Here is a 16,172-nt window from a genome sequence, read left to right as displayed (position 1 = left end):
GCATGGGCCCTAAGGGGGGAGGCGCCCAGCCCACTAAGGGGCTGGTCCCTCTCCACAAAGAGCCCACAGAGCCCTCCGGGGCAGGTGGACCCTGTAACGCCCTCGATGCGGCTATAGCTCCCACGTGTCGAGGCACGACTTAGAGGCATAACCGCATTGAAAGCAATGTCGCAAGTCAGGCAATCATTACAACATCCCATGGAATACATAATAAAGGGGGAGAGAACATAGTTGGCTTACACTCGCCACGTCACATCAGAGTACGTAAATAACATTCATCAAACAAGCACTCATGGCCCGACTACGGCGCCAAAATAGAAAAGACCCCCAACATGCGACAAGGTCCTGAATCGATAACCCCAACTAGGCACCACTACTGATCATCCGGAAAAGATACGTAGTATCGCTGAGAGTCCTCGTCGAACTCCCACCTGAGCTCGTAATCGTCAACTGGAGCAGAATCACCTGGACCTGCATCTGGAGTTGTAGTATCTGTGAGCCACAGGGACTCAGCAATCTCACACCCACGCGATCAAAACTATTTAAGCTCATAGGAATGGATAAGGCAAAAAATATGTGGATCTGCCGCAAGCGACTAGCATATGTGGTGGCTAACTTATACGCAAAAGAGAGCGAGAAGAGAAGGCGAAGCTCGAGCGAGAAGCTAAAAGAACATCCTGCGCAAGCATAACTCCAACACCGTGTCCACTTCCCGGACTCCGCCGAGAAGGGGCCATCACGGTAACACACACGGTTGATTCATTTTAATTAATTTTTAGTTCAAGTCATCTACAACCGGACATTAACAAATTCCCATCCGCCCATAACCGCGGGCACGGCTTTCGAAAGATCAATCCCTGCAGGGGGGTCCCAACTTAGCCCATAACAAGCTCTCACGGTCAACGAAGGAATAGACCTCCACCCAAGACACACCGATCAGACTCGGTATCTCGGTACAACAAGATGATTCGGCAGGTTAAAACAAGTCCAGCAACACCGCCCGAATGTGCCGACAAATCCCGATAGGAGCTGCACATATCTCTTTCTCAGGGCACGCTCGGATAGGTCAAGCTACGAGTAAAACCAAACCTCAAGTTTCCCCGAGGTGGCCCCGCAGGCTGCCTGGTTCGGACCAACACTCAGAGGAGCACTGGCCCGGGGGGGTTAAAATAAGATGACCCTCGGGCTCCGGAAACCCAAGGGAAAAAGAGGCTAGGTGACAAATGGTAAAACCAATGTTGGGCATTGCTGGAAAAGCTTTAATCAAGACGAACTATCAAGGGGTTCCCATTATAGCCCAACCGTGTAAGGGACGCAACAATCCGGGAACATAACACCGATATGACGGAAACTAGGGCGGCAAGAGTGGAACAAAACACTAGGCGAGAGGCCGAGCCTTCCACCCTTTACCAAGTATATAGATGCGTTAAGATAACATAGCAATATAATGATATCCCAACAAGCAATATAAATGTTCCAACAAGGAACGGCTCCAATCTTCACCTGCAACTAACAACGCTATAAGAAGGGCTGAGCAAGCGGTAACATAGCCAATCAACGGTTTGCTAGGACAAAGGTGGGTTAGAGGTTCAACATGGCAATTGGGAGGCTGACAAGCAAAAGGTAGGCATCGTAGCAGTGGCAAAGCAAAAGAGCGAGCAAACTAGCATAGCAAAGATAGTAGTGATTTCGAGGGTATGATCATCTTGCCTGCACAGTTGTCAGAGTTGACTGGATCCTCACAAGCAAACTCAACGGGCTCCTCGGTAGCAAACTCGTCTCCCGGCTCTACCCAACAAGACAAACAAGCAACAAGGATACAATCAACCACGGGCAAGACCAAGCAATATGATGAAATGACGATATGCTATGCGGGATGCGATGCGGGATGCAAAATGCAAGATATGACAGGAAATGCATGAACCTGGCATCAACTTGGAAAACCAAGTGTGCCACTGGATAGAGGGGATGAAATCGCTTGAAAACGATATAAAGATCATAGGAATCGGAGCTACGGTTTGGAAATGGCAAGCGTTTTAAGATATGACACCGGTCTGCGATTTACAGCAAGTAGGCATCTAAATGCAACGAAATGAACATGCTACAGCCACCAAACATGAAAACAAAATACATGGCAGTGATGTACACAAGATGGTTGACAAAACACTAGCACTGAGCCATAGGCAAATTCATCCATTAAGAGGTTCAAACAAGCATGGCTAAAACGCAAATGCAAAACAGATTTCAGACTTAGTGAAATTAACACTAGTCTGAAATTTCAGATCACGAAGCTCTCTTCGGAGCAGCAAAACAACATGATAGAAAACCTGAACATGACAAGTAAGAACATGGCATGGAGCTACTCAACAAGCTTAACAAAACACCCAAAGTGACCTGGGGCCAAAAGGGTTCGCAAAAATACTCTACCGAGCTCACGAACATCGCTCGAACACAATCAGTTTTCAGACTTAGTGAAAACTGAGACATGCTGAAATTTAACTCACGAAGGCATGTAAACGAGCTCGATGCACTCACCACGGTGCAAGTCATGGCAAGGAAAGCATATCACCAGCAAGAAGGCACAAAGTGCTAGCTACACATGGCAAGAACGAAGGCATAGCATGCATGGAACACTAACGGTAGCATCGGCGAAATCGCAAACAAGTTGACGATCTGCCCAGATTAACAACGAAGCAAAAGTTGAGCTCGATTGAGTCAACCTAGAGCAATCCACAAATGCCAACAAAGACATGGATGGATAGAGCATGACATAAATATCAAAACTCCCTTACTGATCATCCTCAAAAGAGGCACGGATCACTAGGAAACAAGCTGGACATATAGCATCATGAACTAAAATATCCCAGACTTAGTGAAAATCACTAAGTCCCTGAAATCTGCATTCTCAGGTACCCTACTTCGCAAGCTTGCACAAGACAACACACACACCCTAAAAATGCATGGGTGGCACCTCTGGAAAGAAGACAAAATGCTTCACAATACATCCCAAAGGGGCACAGGCATATCATGCACGAATTAAATATAGCAAAAATGACAAAAGTGCATGATGAACTAACGGATCTGCAATTTAACTCACGAAGCCTCCTTCTAACAGCATTTTGGGTATCAAGATGACCTCAAATGCAAATGATGCAATGGAATGAAATTATGTACATGTCGAGACAAAGATTTTGATATATCATACGCCCAAAACGGAGCTACGGTTGTGGAGATACAAGCAGTCAAAGAATGCATAAAAATTAGAGGGAGAGGGAAAAAGTCAACCCTAGAATTTCGGATCTGAGATCCAGATCGGGGCACTGTTCACGGCGCACTGTAGCAGCTCGGCGCCGGAGTTGGGAGCTCGCCGGCGACGAGGGAGGAGGCGGCCGGAGCGGGGAGGAGGTCGCCGGGGCGACGAGGGGCGGCGAGGTGGCCGGCGGGGCCGGCCGCGGGCGAGGGCGCGGCCCCGGAGGCGCGGGCGCGCGGCGAGGAGCGGACGGGCGGCGGGGCCCGGCGCGGCGGCGGCCGGTGCGGCGGCGGCGACGGCGCCGGTCGCCGGAGGTCGGGGAGGCGGCGGATCCGGGCGGGAGGCGAGTCCCGGGCGGCGGAGTAAAAGAATTCCTAAGCTCTCCGATATATAATTCCTAAGGACTCAAAACATTTTTCTAGACACAACTCGGCTGCTAAAAACGATCAAGCAATGGGGCTCCTAAGGTCGGGGATGGCTCTGATTACCAACTTGTAACGCCCTCGATGCGGCTATAGCTCCCACGTGTCGAGGCACGACTTAGAGGCATAACCGCATTGAAAGCAATGTCGCAAGTCAGGCAATCATTACAACATCCCATGGAATACATAATAAAGGGGGAGAGAACATAGTTGGCTTACACTCGCCACGTCACATCAGAGTTCGTAAATAACATTCATCAAACAAGCACTCATGGCCCGACTACGGCGCCAAAATAGAAAAGACCCCCAACATGCGACAAGGTCCTGAATCGATAACCCCAACTAGGCACCACTACTGATCATCCGGAAAAGATACGTAGTATCGCTGAGAGTCCTCGTCGAACTCCCACCTGAGCTCGTAATCGTCAACTGGAGCAGAATCACCTGGACCTGCATCTGGAGTTGTAGTATCTGTGAGCCACAGGGACTCAGCAATCTCACACCCACGCGATCAAAACTATTTAAGCTCATAGGAATGGATAAGGCAAAAAATATGTGGATCTGCCGCAAGCGACTAGCATATGTGGTGGCTAACTTATACGCAAAAGAGAGCGAGAAGAGAAGGCGAAGCTCGAGCGAGAAGCTAAAAGAACATCCTGCGCAAGCATAACTCCAACACCGTGTCCACTTCCCGGACTCCGCCGAGAAGGGGCCATCACGGTAACACACACGGTTGATTCATTTTAATTAATTTTTAGTTCAAGTCATCTACAACCGGACATTAACAAATTCCCATCCGCCCATAACCGCGGGCACGGCTTTCGAAAGATCAATCCCTGCAGGGGGGTCCCAACTTAGCCCATAACAAGCTCTCACGGTCAACGAAGGAATAGACCTCCACCCAAGACACACCGATCAGACTCGGTATCTCGGTACAACAAGATGATTCGGCAGGTTAAAACAAGTCCAGCAACACCGCCCGAATGTGCCGACAAATCCCGATAGGAGCTGCACATATCTCTTTCTCAGGGCACGCTCGGATAGGTCAAGCTACGAGTAAAACCAAACCTCAAGTTTCCCCGAGGTGGCCCCGCAGGCTGCCTGGTTCGGACCAACACTCAGAGGAGCACTGGCCCGGGGGGGTTAAAATAAGATGACCCTCGGGCTCCGGAAACCCAAGGGAAAAAGAGGCTAGGTGACAAATGGTAAAACCAATGTTGGGCATTGCTGGAAAAGCTTTAATCAAGACGAACTATCAAGGGGTTCCCATTATAGCCCAACCGTGTAAGGGACGCAACAATCCGGGAACATAACACCGATATGACGGAAACTAGGGCGGCAAGAGTGGAACAAAACACTAGGCGAGAGGCCGAGCCTTCCACCCTTTACCAAGTATATAGATGCGTTAAGATAACATAGCAATATAATGATATCCCAACAAGCAATATAAATGTTCCAACAAGGAACGGCTCCAATCTTCACCTGCAACTAACAACGCTATAAGAAGGGCTGAGCAAGCGGTAACATAGCCAATCAACGGTTTGCTAGGACAAAGGTGGGTTAGAGGTTCAACATGGCAATTGGGAGGCTGACAAGCAAAAGGTAGGCATCGTAGCAGTGGCAAAGCAAAAGAGCGAGCAAACTAGCATAGCAAAGATAGTAGTGATTTCGAGGGTATGATCATCTTGCCTGCACAGTTGTCAGAGTTGACTGGATCCTCACAAGCAAACTCAACGGGCTCCTCGGTAGCAAACTCGTCTCCCGGCTCTACCCAACAAGACAAACAAGCAACAAGGATACAATCAACCACGGGCAAGACCAAGCAATATGATGAAATGACGATATGCTATGCGGGATGCGATGCGGGATGCAAAATGCAAGATATGACAGGAAATGCATGAACCTGGCATCAACTTGGAAAACCAAGTGTGCCACTGGATAGAGGGGATGAAATCGCTTGAAAACGATATAAAGATCATAGGAATCGGAGCTACGGTTTGGAAATGGCAAGCGTTTTAAGATATGACACCGGTCTGCGATTTACAGCAAGTAGGCATCTAAATGCAACGAAATGAACATGCTACAGCCACCAAACATGAAAACAAAATACATGGCAGTGATGTACACAAGATGGTTGACAAAACACTAGCACTGAGCCATAGGCAAATTCATCCATTAAGAGGTTCAAACAAGCATGGCTAAAACGCAAATGCAAAACAGATTTCAGACTTAGTGAAATTAACACTAGTCTGAAATTTCAGATCACGAAGCTCTCTTCGGAGCAGCAAAACAACATGATAGAAAACCTGAACATGACAAGTAAGAACATGGCATGGAGCTACTCAACAAGCTTAACAAAACACCCAAAGTGACCTGGGGCCAAAAGGGTTCGCAAAAATACTCTACCGAGCTCACGAACATCGCTCGAACACAATCAGTTTTCAGACTTAGTGAAAACTGAGACATGCTGAAATTTAACTCACGAAGGCATGTAAACGAGCTCGATGCACTCACCACGGTGCAAGTCATGGCAAGGAAAGCATATCACCAGCAAGAAGGCACAAAGTGCTAGCTACACATGGCAAGAACGAAGGCATAGCATGCATGGAACACTAACGGTAGCATCGGCGAAATCGCAAACAAGTTGACGATCTGCCCAGATTAACAACGAAGCAAAAGTTGAGCTCGATTGAGTCAACCTAGAGCAATCCACAAATGCCAACAAAGACATGGATGGATAGAGCATGACATAAATATCAAAACTCCCTTACTGATCATCCTCAAAAGAGGCACGGATCACTAGGAAACAAGCTGGACATATAGCATCATGAACTAAAATATCCCAGACTTAGTGAAAATCACTAAGTCCCTGAAATCTGCATTCTCAGGTACCTATCTTCGCAAGCTTGCACAAGACAACACACACATCCTAAAAATGCATGGGTGGCACCTCTGGAAAGAAGACAAAATGCTTCACAATACATCCCAAAGGGGCACAGGCATATCATGCACGAATTAAATATAGCAAAAATGACAAAAGTGCATGATGAACTAACGGATCTGCAATTTAACTCACGAAGCCTCCTTCTAACAGCATTTTGGGTATCAAGATGACCTCAAATGCAAATGATGCAATGGAATGAAATTATGTACATGTCGAGACGAAGATTTTGATATATCATACGCCCAAAACGGAGCTACGGTTGCAAAGTTACGGGACCTCGAACAGAGCAACATGGATCAAAAATCTAGGGACTTAGAAAAATCGGAGGGGGGTTAGGGTTTACTGTACACGCGCGGATCTGAATCTGGGCTCGCCGGGGCACGGAAGCCGAGGCGGCGCCGGCGGCGGAGCTCGAGCTCACCGGAGCGGCGGGGTGCGCCGGCGGGGAGGAGGTCGCCGGGGGGGCGGCGCCGGCAAGGAGGCAGCGGAGGGGCGCGGGAGCCGAGGCGGGGAGCGGCCGGGCGGCGAGGTGCCCGCGGCGGCGGCAACCTCCGGCTGGGGCGGCGACGGCGGCCGCGGCGGCGGCCGGCCGGGGAGAAGACGGCGGCGGGGCGCGGGACAGGGCGCGGCGGCGGTTCGGGCCGCGGGGGCCCCGCACGGGCCTCGCGGGCCCGCGGGCGGCGGCGAACTGGGGACCGGGCGGCGCCACTAGGAGGCCGACACGTGGCGGCGGACGGGGAGGCCGGACATGTCCGTCGGCGGCGGTTGTGTCCGACGGCGGCCGGAGGAGTTTTTTAGGGTTTCGGGAAGAGGGAGAGATCCGAAAACGGAGGGGTGTATATATAGGCATAGAGGGAGCTAGGAGAGTCCAAATGAGGTGCGGTTTTCGCCCACACGATCGTGATCGAACGCTCTAGGACATGGAGCAGAGTTTGGTGGGTTTGGGCCAAATTTGGGGGGTGTTGGGCTGCAACACACACGAGGCCTTTTCGGTCCCTCGGTTAACCGTTGGAGTATCAAACGAAGTCCAAATGACCCGAAACTTGACAGGCGGTCTACCGGTAGTAAACCAAGGCCGCTTGGAAAGTCTCGGTCCAATTCGGAAATGTTTAATCCCCACACAAGAAAGAAAGCTAGAAATGACCACCGGAGGAGAACGAAACGCCGGAATGCAAAACGGACAACGGGGAAAAATGCTCGAATGCATGAGATGAACATGTATGCAAATGCAACGCACGTGATGACATGAAATGAGATGCATGAAAACGAAAACAACACACACGAAGACAAAGACCCAACCCGAGAAGTAAATATAACTTAGCGCCGGAGACGGCAAGAGTTGGATACAAATATGGAAAGTTACATCTGGGGCGTTACAGACCCTCCCGGTGGACCCCCGGAACCCCTTCGGTGGTCCCGATACAATGCCGATAACCCCCCAAATTATTCCGGTGACCGTATGATGACTTCCCATATATAAATCTTTACCTCCGGACCATTCTGGAACTCCTCGTGATGTCCAAGATCTCATCCGGGACTCCGAACAACATTCAGTAACCACATACATCTATTCCCTATAACCCTAGCGTCATCGAACCTTAAGTGTGTAGACCCTACGGGTTCGGGAGACATGTAGACATGACCGAGACAACTCCCCGGACAATAACAAACAGCGGGATCTAGATACCCATGTTGGCTCCCACATGTTCCACGATGATCTCATCGGATGAACCACGATGTCGAGGATTCAATCAATCCTGTATTCAATTCCCTTTGTCTAGCGGTATAGTACTTGCCCGAGATTCGATCATCGGTATCCCTATACCTTGTTCAATCTCGTTACCGGCAAGTCTCTTTACTCGTTTCGTAACACATCAACCCGTGATCAACCCCTTGGTCACATTGTGCACATTATGATGATGTCCTACTGAGTGGGCCCAGAGATACCTCTCCGTCACACGGAGTGACAAATCCCAGTCTCGATTCATGCCAACCCAACAGACACTTTCGAAGATACCCGTAGTGCACCTTTATAGCCACCCAGTTATGTTGTGACGTTTGGTACACCCAAAGCATTGCTACGGTATCCGGGAGTTGCACAATCTCATGGTCTAAGGAAATGATACTTGACATTAGAAAAGCTTTAGCATACGAACTACATGATCTTTGTGCTAGGCTTAGGATTGGGTCTTGTCCATCACATCATTCTCCTAATGATGTGATCCCATTATCAATGACATCCAATGTCCATGGTCAGGAAACCGTCAACTAGAGGCTTACTAGGGACATAGTGTTGTCTATGTATCCACACATGTATCTGAGTTTCCTATCAATACAACTATAGCATGGATAATAAACGATTATCATGAACAAGGGAATATAATAATAACTAATTTGTTATTGCCTCTAGGGCATATTTCCAACATCTCCATCAACATCTTCAACAACACCATCTCATCTCAAACCCTAGTTCATCTCTTGTGTTCAATCTTGTTACCAGAACTATAGATTGGTGCTTGTGGGTAACTAGTAGTGTTGATTACATCTTGTAGTTGATTACTATATGGTTTATTTGGTGGAAGATTATATGTTCAGATCCATTATGCTATTTAATACTCCTCTGATCATGAACATGTTTATTATTTGTGAGTAGTTACTTTTGTTCTTGAGGTCACGGGAGAAATCATGTTGCAAGTAATCATGTGAACTTGATATGTGTTTGATATTTTGATAGTATGTATGTTGTTATTCCCTTAGTGGTGTCATGTGAACATCGACTACATGAAACTTCACCATATTTGGGCCTAAGAGACTGCATTGTGGAGTAGAAATTAGATGGTGGGTTGCGAGAGTGACAAAAGCTTAAACCCCAGTTTATGCGCTATTTCGTAAGGGACCGATTGGATCCAAAAGTTTAATGCTATGGTTAGAATTTATTCTTAATACTTTTCTCGTAGTTGCGGATGCTTGCGGGAGGGTTAATCATAAGTAGGAGGTTTGTTCAAGTAAGAATAGCACCTAAGCACTGGTCCACCCACATATCAAATTATCAAAGTGGCGAACACAAATCAAACCGACATGATGAAAGTGACTAGATGAAATTCCCGTGTACCCTCAAGAACGCTTTGCTTATCATAAGAGACCATTTTGGCCCGTCCTTTGCCTCAAAATGATTGGGCTACCTTGCTACACTTTTTTTACTACTACCATTACTTGATCATTACAAATTATCTTGCTATCAAACTACTCCACTACTTACAGTTTCAGTACTTGCAGACATTACCTTACTGAAAACTACTTGTCATTTCCTTCCGCTCCTCGTTGGGTTCGACACTCTTACTTATAGAAAAGAGATACAATTGATCCCCTACACTTGTGGGTCATCAAGGCTATTTTCTGGCGCCGTTGCCGGGGAGTGAAGCGCCTTTGGTAAGTGGAATTTGGTAAGGAAACATTATATAGTGTGCTGAAATTTATTGTCACTTGTTGTCGAAGTAATGGGCCACGGGTAGGCTAACCCGGGCCCCTGAACCTTTCAAGACATAGCGGCGGGCTGCGCCCCTCAAGACCCCACAATAAAGAGCCGCCTTCTAGGAGTCAGCGCCAAGGCCGCCGACTTCCCTTCATGGCCGAGTCCCAGGGACGACTTCGAGATAAGCCGACTCCTAACTGGCAACTTCAAGAGAAGCCGGCTACGGGGAGTCGGCCCGCGACTCCGACTACCTCCTGCCTTCGCCACGATGGACGGGACGGGGTACGGTCACCGCGTGGCCCATCCCCGCCCCACTTGTGAAGGGCTGGCATGGCCATAGTGCGCCGTACCGATGGAGATCTCCATCCGGCGCGGCACTGTTGCCATGCCTGCCCTGACCTCAGCCCCCGCGGGCGGCGCACTGTGCCCACGACGGCCTGCGTGTACGGCCCAGAGATGGCAGGTCCCACCCGTCAGCGGGGGGGCGGGGGGGGGGGGGAGGCAGCAGACGACAAGAGCGCCACAAGGCGGACCCGTTGGTAGTCGGCCCCTGGGAGTCGGCCCGCCCCTCCCACGGGCCCCGCACGCCATTAACCAGACAAGACGGGGAATGGCAACAGTGATCGTCCGTCAGGCGGCGGCACTGTTGCCACGACCCCATACCAAGCCAGCGTCATTAGAAGCACGACTACAGTAATCCGCAGCCGGCATGCCTGCCCGCAGCGGACAGGGCCTGATGGCTCCGTACCGGGCCTGTCGGTGGGGCCCACCAGTCGGCGGGCCCCAGCAGTCGGCGGAGAAGATGGCGGCCTGAGATACAGACGGCTGGGACCCGCACCCAGCCAGATTACCATTGTATCCCTAAGGGGTGGGCCTATATAAGCCCCCCAGGGCACCCATGCAAGGGGATCGCTTCTTTAGCACTAGACCAGACCAGATAGGAAGGAGGGAGCTAGCCTTGCCTTCTCCTACCTCCAGAAACAGCTCAAGGAGCAACCTTGTACTCACTTTGCCATAGTGACCATGCGGAGACCCCGTAGAGCAGCAGTAGGGGTGTTATCTCCGTGGAGAGCCCTGAAGTTGGGTAAGATCCGCCGGCGTGCATGTCTTCGCCTCATCCCGTTTCCAGGCACCGGCGATGTTCTATTCGCCCCCACCATGATAAGCCATCCCTTGGCATATGTCGCACCCAACCCCCGACATTTGGCGCCCACCGTGGGGCGAGGTGCACCATCGTCCGGAGACCTGCTCTGGACGGGTACCCTTTTTCTCCCTGGCGAGCGCAGCCAGCCTGGCACGCCAGACGGAGTCTGCGCCGACGCGCTGCACGGCATTGAGATCGCCTGCGCCGCCAGCTGCCTCGCCGAACTTGTCGACGAGGTTCTCCTCTCCGACGAGCCTGCATCCGACGCACGCACAGGCGGCCCCGAAAGCCTCCTCGCGGGCCTCCTTGACCAACTCCACGTCGCCGGCGAGCCTGCCGTGGACCTGGAGTCCATAGGCTCCACCGACCCAATGCTGGTCGACTCCGACACCGCGTCGCTCGATGCGTTCCCCACCAACGTGGTGGTCTACGACGAGCCGCTCCCTCGCGCGAAGAGCGGCGGAAGCACCATCACGGAGGTTCTCGTCCTCGATCATGGCGAGCATTCCGGTGAAGGAGCTCATGACCCACTCAACGCGGCTCTCCAAGACCTGACCGCGCCCATTCCGAAGACGCCGACGCCAAGACGCTGGAGGCGCGCCGCCTTCAGCTCGTTGAGGGCGCGAGGAAGCTGGCAAGCATGAGACGCTTGTCAGAAGCCTACTAGCGTGAGATGGATCATGCCGTGGGCGGCTCGCCGGCTCCGACTGGGCCTAGCCGCCTAGGCGCGGTCCGGCAGCGTGGCGTGGCCACCGCCAACCTGTTCGGGGCCAATCGCCCTATGTACACCACGCCTGCAGAGAACATCTGCGCCTCCCAGGCGGCGGCGGACGAGCTAGACAACTTCGAGGGTGAAGAGCGCCGCCTGATGATGGAGCGAGTCCAGCGGCTCCTCGATGCGGCTGCCGTGCAGAATGAAGCCGGCTGCCGCACAGAGGCACCGCAACGATAGAATGACGACCTGCCCCCCCCCCCGCTGAGATCAAGGCGCAATGTCTCGAACACCAACTGGCGGTGTCCGCGGAAAGAAAGACAAGGATCCTGCTGTCAGCCACAGTCGGACTCGCATCACCATCGAGCGCGACCAAGACGGCCGCCCAAGAGCAGTGGAACGGCGGGACAACTATCTGCCTCCTCCTCCTCGCAAAGAAAGGCGAGTCTCCCCGCCACCCGTTGAGCATCCGACTCTCGGCGACCGCCTTGGCCGCCGAGAGGGAGTCGGAGAAAATGACGCCCGCCACCGGATCGACGGACTCCATCGATCCCTGGCATTGGAAGAAGAAGACGAGTTGGGTCCGCCCTGCTTCGGACCTCGCATCCGAGACGAGCCCTTTCCCAAAGGGTTCATGCTCCCCCGAGACACGCCCCAGTACACCGGCTCTGTGAAGCCGGAAGACTGGCTGGTTGACTACTCCACGTCCGTCAACATAGTGAACGGCAACAAGCGTGTTGCCGTAAAGTATGTTCCACTCATGCTCCAGGGCACGTCCCGGACGTGGTTGAACAGTCTGAAGCCCCGCAGCATCAACAGCTAGGTCGACATCACCGAAGCCTTCGTCCGCAACTTCACGAACACGTACAAGCGACCTCCCAAGCCTCGCCAACTTTCCTTGTGCGTGCAAGGCCCCGACGAGTCAACTCGCGACTACCTCACACGCTGGGCCGAGCTTCGGAACTCCTGCGAGGGCGTGCACGAGGTGCAGGCTATTGAGTACTTCTCTTCCGGGTGCAGAGAAGGTACCCTTCTCAAGCACAAGCTCCTCTGTGACGAGTCGGAGACCCTCGACAAGCTGCTGATCATAGCATACAAGTACGCCACAGCCGACTCCTCCATGAAGGCAGAGATTCAAGTTAGTGCGACTGGCAAAGTAGCCCCTCAGGCTCCCAGAACTCCGGCTGGGGACGCTAGTCAGCGACAACAACAGAGCGATCACAAGCGCAAAGCCCCACAGCCGGCTTCCAGCAGCCGGCAAGTTGCGACAGTCGAAGACCAGCAGCCGGAGGAGCAGCCTCCGGCCAAGCGGCAGAAAGGCGGCAAGTCCAACTGGTTGCCGGCCTTCTCTTACAAGCAGAATCTAGATGGCCCCTGCAAGTTCCACAGCGACGCGAAGCCATCGAACCACACCACCCAGAAATGCCACTGGCTCACCAGGATCACCAAGGGAGATGGCCTCCTGCCTCCCCCTCCTGCTGGGCCGCCGCCTCCACCGCCGCCCCAGCAGCCAGCTGTCAGGCCAGTCAGCGCAGTACACCGCTCGATGCGGCTGCCGTGCAGAATGAAGTCGGCTGCTGCACAGAGGGACCGCAACGATAGAATGACGACTTGCCCCCCCCCCCCCCCCCCGCCGAGATCAAGGCGCAATGTCTCGAACACCAACTGGCGGTGTCCGCGGAAAGAAAGACAAGGATCCTGCTGTCAGCCACAGTCGGACTCGCATCACCATCAAGCGCGACCAAGACGGCCGCCCAAGAGCAGTGGAACGGCGGGACGACTATCTGCCTCCTCCTCCTCGCAAAGAAAGGCGAGTCTCCCCGCCACCCGTTGAGCATCCGACTCTCGGCGACCGCCTTGGCCACCGAGAGGGAGTCGGAGAAAATGACGCCCGCCACCGGATCGACGGACTCCATCGATCCCTGGCATTGGAAGAAGAAGATGAGTTGGGTCCGCCCTGCTTCGGACCTCGCATCCGAGACGAGCCCTTTCCCAAAGGGTTCACGCTCCCCCGAGACACGCCCCAGTACACCGGCTCTGTGAAGCCGGAAGACTGGCTGGTTGACTACTCCACGGCCGTCAACATAGTGAACGGCAACAAGCGTGTTGCCGTAAAGTATGTTCCACTCATGCTCCAGGGCACGGCCCGGACGTGGTTGAACAGTTTGAAGCCCCGCAGCATCAACAGCTGGGTCGACATCACCGAAGCCTTCGTCCGCAACTTCACGAACACGTACAAGCGACCTCCCAAGCCTCGCCAACTTTCCTTGTGCGTGCAAGGCCCCGACGAGTCAACTCGCGACTACCTCACGCGCTGGGCCGAGCTTCGGAACTCCTGCGAGGGCGTGCACGAGGTGCAGGCTATTGAGTACTTCTCATCCGGGTGCAGAGAAGGTACCCTTCTCAAGCACAAGCTCCTCTGCGACGAGTCGGAGACCCTCGACAAGCTGCTGATCATAGCATACAAGTACGCCACAGCCGACTCCTCCATGAAGGCAGAGATTCAAGTTAGTGCGACTGGCAAAGTAGCCCCTCAGGCTCCCAGAACTCCGGCTGGGGACGCTACTCGGCGACAACAACAGAGCGATCACAAGCGAAAAGCCCCACAGCCGGCTTCCAGCAGCCGGCAAGTTGCGACAGTCGAAGACCAGCAGCCGGAGGAGCAGCCTCCGGCCAAGCGGCAGAAAGGCGGCAAGTCCAACTGGTTGCCGGCCTTCTCTTACAAGCAGAATCTAGATGGCCCCTGCAAGTTCCACAGCAACGCGAAGCCATCGAACCACACCACCCAGAAATGCCACTGGCTCACCAGGATCACCAAGGGAGATGGCCTCCTGCCTCCCCCTCCTGCTGGGCCGCCGCCTGCACTGCCGCCCCAGCAGCCGGCTGTCAGGCCAGTCGGCGCAGTACACCGCTCGATGCGGCTGCCGTGCAGAATGAAGTCGGCTGCCGCACAGAGGCACCGCAATGATAGAATGACGACTTGCCCCCCCCCCCCGCCGAGATCAAGGCGTAATGTCTCGAACACCAACTGGCGGTGTCCGCGGAAAGAAAGACAAGGATCCTACTGTCAGCCACGGTCGGACTCGCATCACCATCGAGCGTGACCAAGACGGCCACCCAAGAGCAATGGAACGGTGGGACGACTATCTGCCTCCTCCTCCTCGCAAACAAAGGCGAGTCTCCCCGCCACCCGTTGAGCATCCGACTCTCGGCGACCGCCTTGGCCGCCGAGAGGGAGTCGGAGAAAATGACGCCCGCCACCGGATCGACGGACTCCATCGATCCCTGGCATTGGAAGAAGAAGACGAGTTGGGTCCGCCCTGCTTCGGACCTCGCATCCGAGACGAGCCCTTTCCCAAAGGGTTCACGCTCCCTTGAGACACGCCCCAGTACACCGGCTCTGTGAAGCCGGAAGACTGGCTGGTTGACTACTCCACGGCCATCAACATAGTGAACGGCAACAAGCGTGTTGCCGTAAAGTATGTTCCACTCATGCTCCAGGGCACGGCCCGGACGTGGTTGAACAGTCTGAAGCCCCGCAGCATCAACAGCTGGGTCGACATCACCGAAGCCTTCGTCCGCAACTTCACGAACACGTACAAGCGACCTCCCAAGGCTCGCCAACTTTCCTTGTGCGTGCAAGGCCCCGACGAGTCAACTCGCGACTACCTCACGCGCTGGGCCGAGCTTCGGAACTCCTGCGAGGGCGTGCACGAGGTGCAGGCTATTGAGTACTTCTCTTCCGGGTGCAGAGAAGGTACCCTCCTCAAGCACAAGCTCCTCTGCGACGAGTCAGAGACCCTCGACAAGCTGCTAATCATAGCATACAAGTACGCCACAGCCGACTCCTCCATGAAGGCAGAGATTCAAGTTAGTGCGACTGGCAAAGTAGCCCCTCAGGCTCCCAGAACTCCGGCTGGGGATGCTAGTCGGCGACAACAACAGAGCGATCACAAGCACAAAGCCCCACAGCCGGCTTCCAGCAGCCGGCAAGTTGCGACAGTTGAAGACCAGCAGCCGGAGGAGCAGCCTCCGGCCAAGCGGCAGAAAGGCGGCAAGTCCAACTGGTTGCCGGCCTTCTCTTACAAGCAGAATCTAGATGGCCCCTGCAAGTTCCACAGCGACGCGAAGCCATCGAACCACACCACCCAGAAATGCCACTGGCTCACCAGGATCACCAAGGGAGATGGCCTCCTGCCTCCCCCTCCTGCTGGGCCGCCGCCTCCAC

Source organism: Triticum aestivum, chromosome 5B, assembly GCF_018294505.1.
Source record: "Triticum aestivum cultivar Chinese Spring chromosome 5B, IWGSC CS RefSeq v2.1, whole genome shotgun sequence".
Lineage (NCBI taxonomy): Eukaryota > Viridiplantae > Streptophyta > Magnoliopsida > Poales > Poaceae > Triticum > Triticum aestivum.
Note: the sequence above shows the minus strand (reverse complement) of the source record.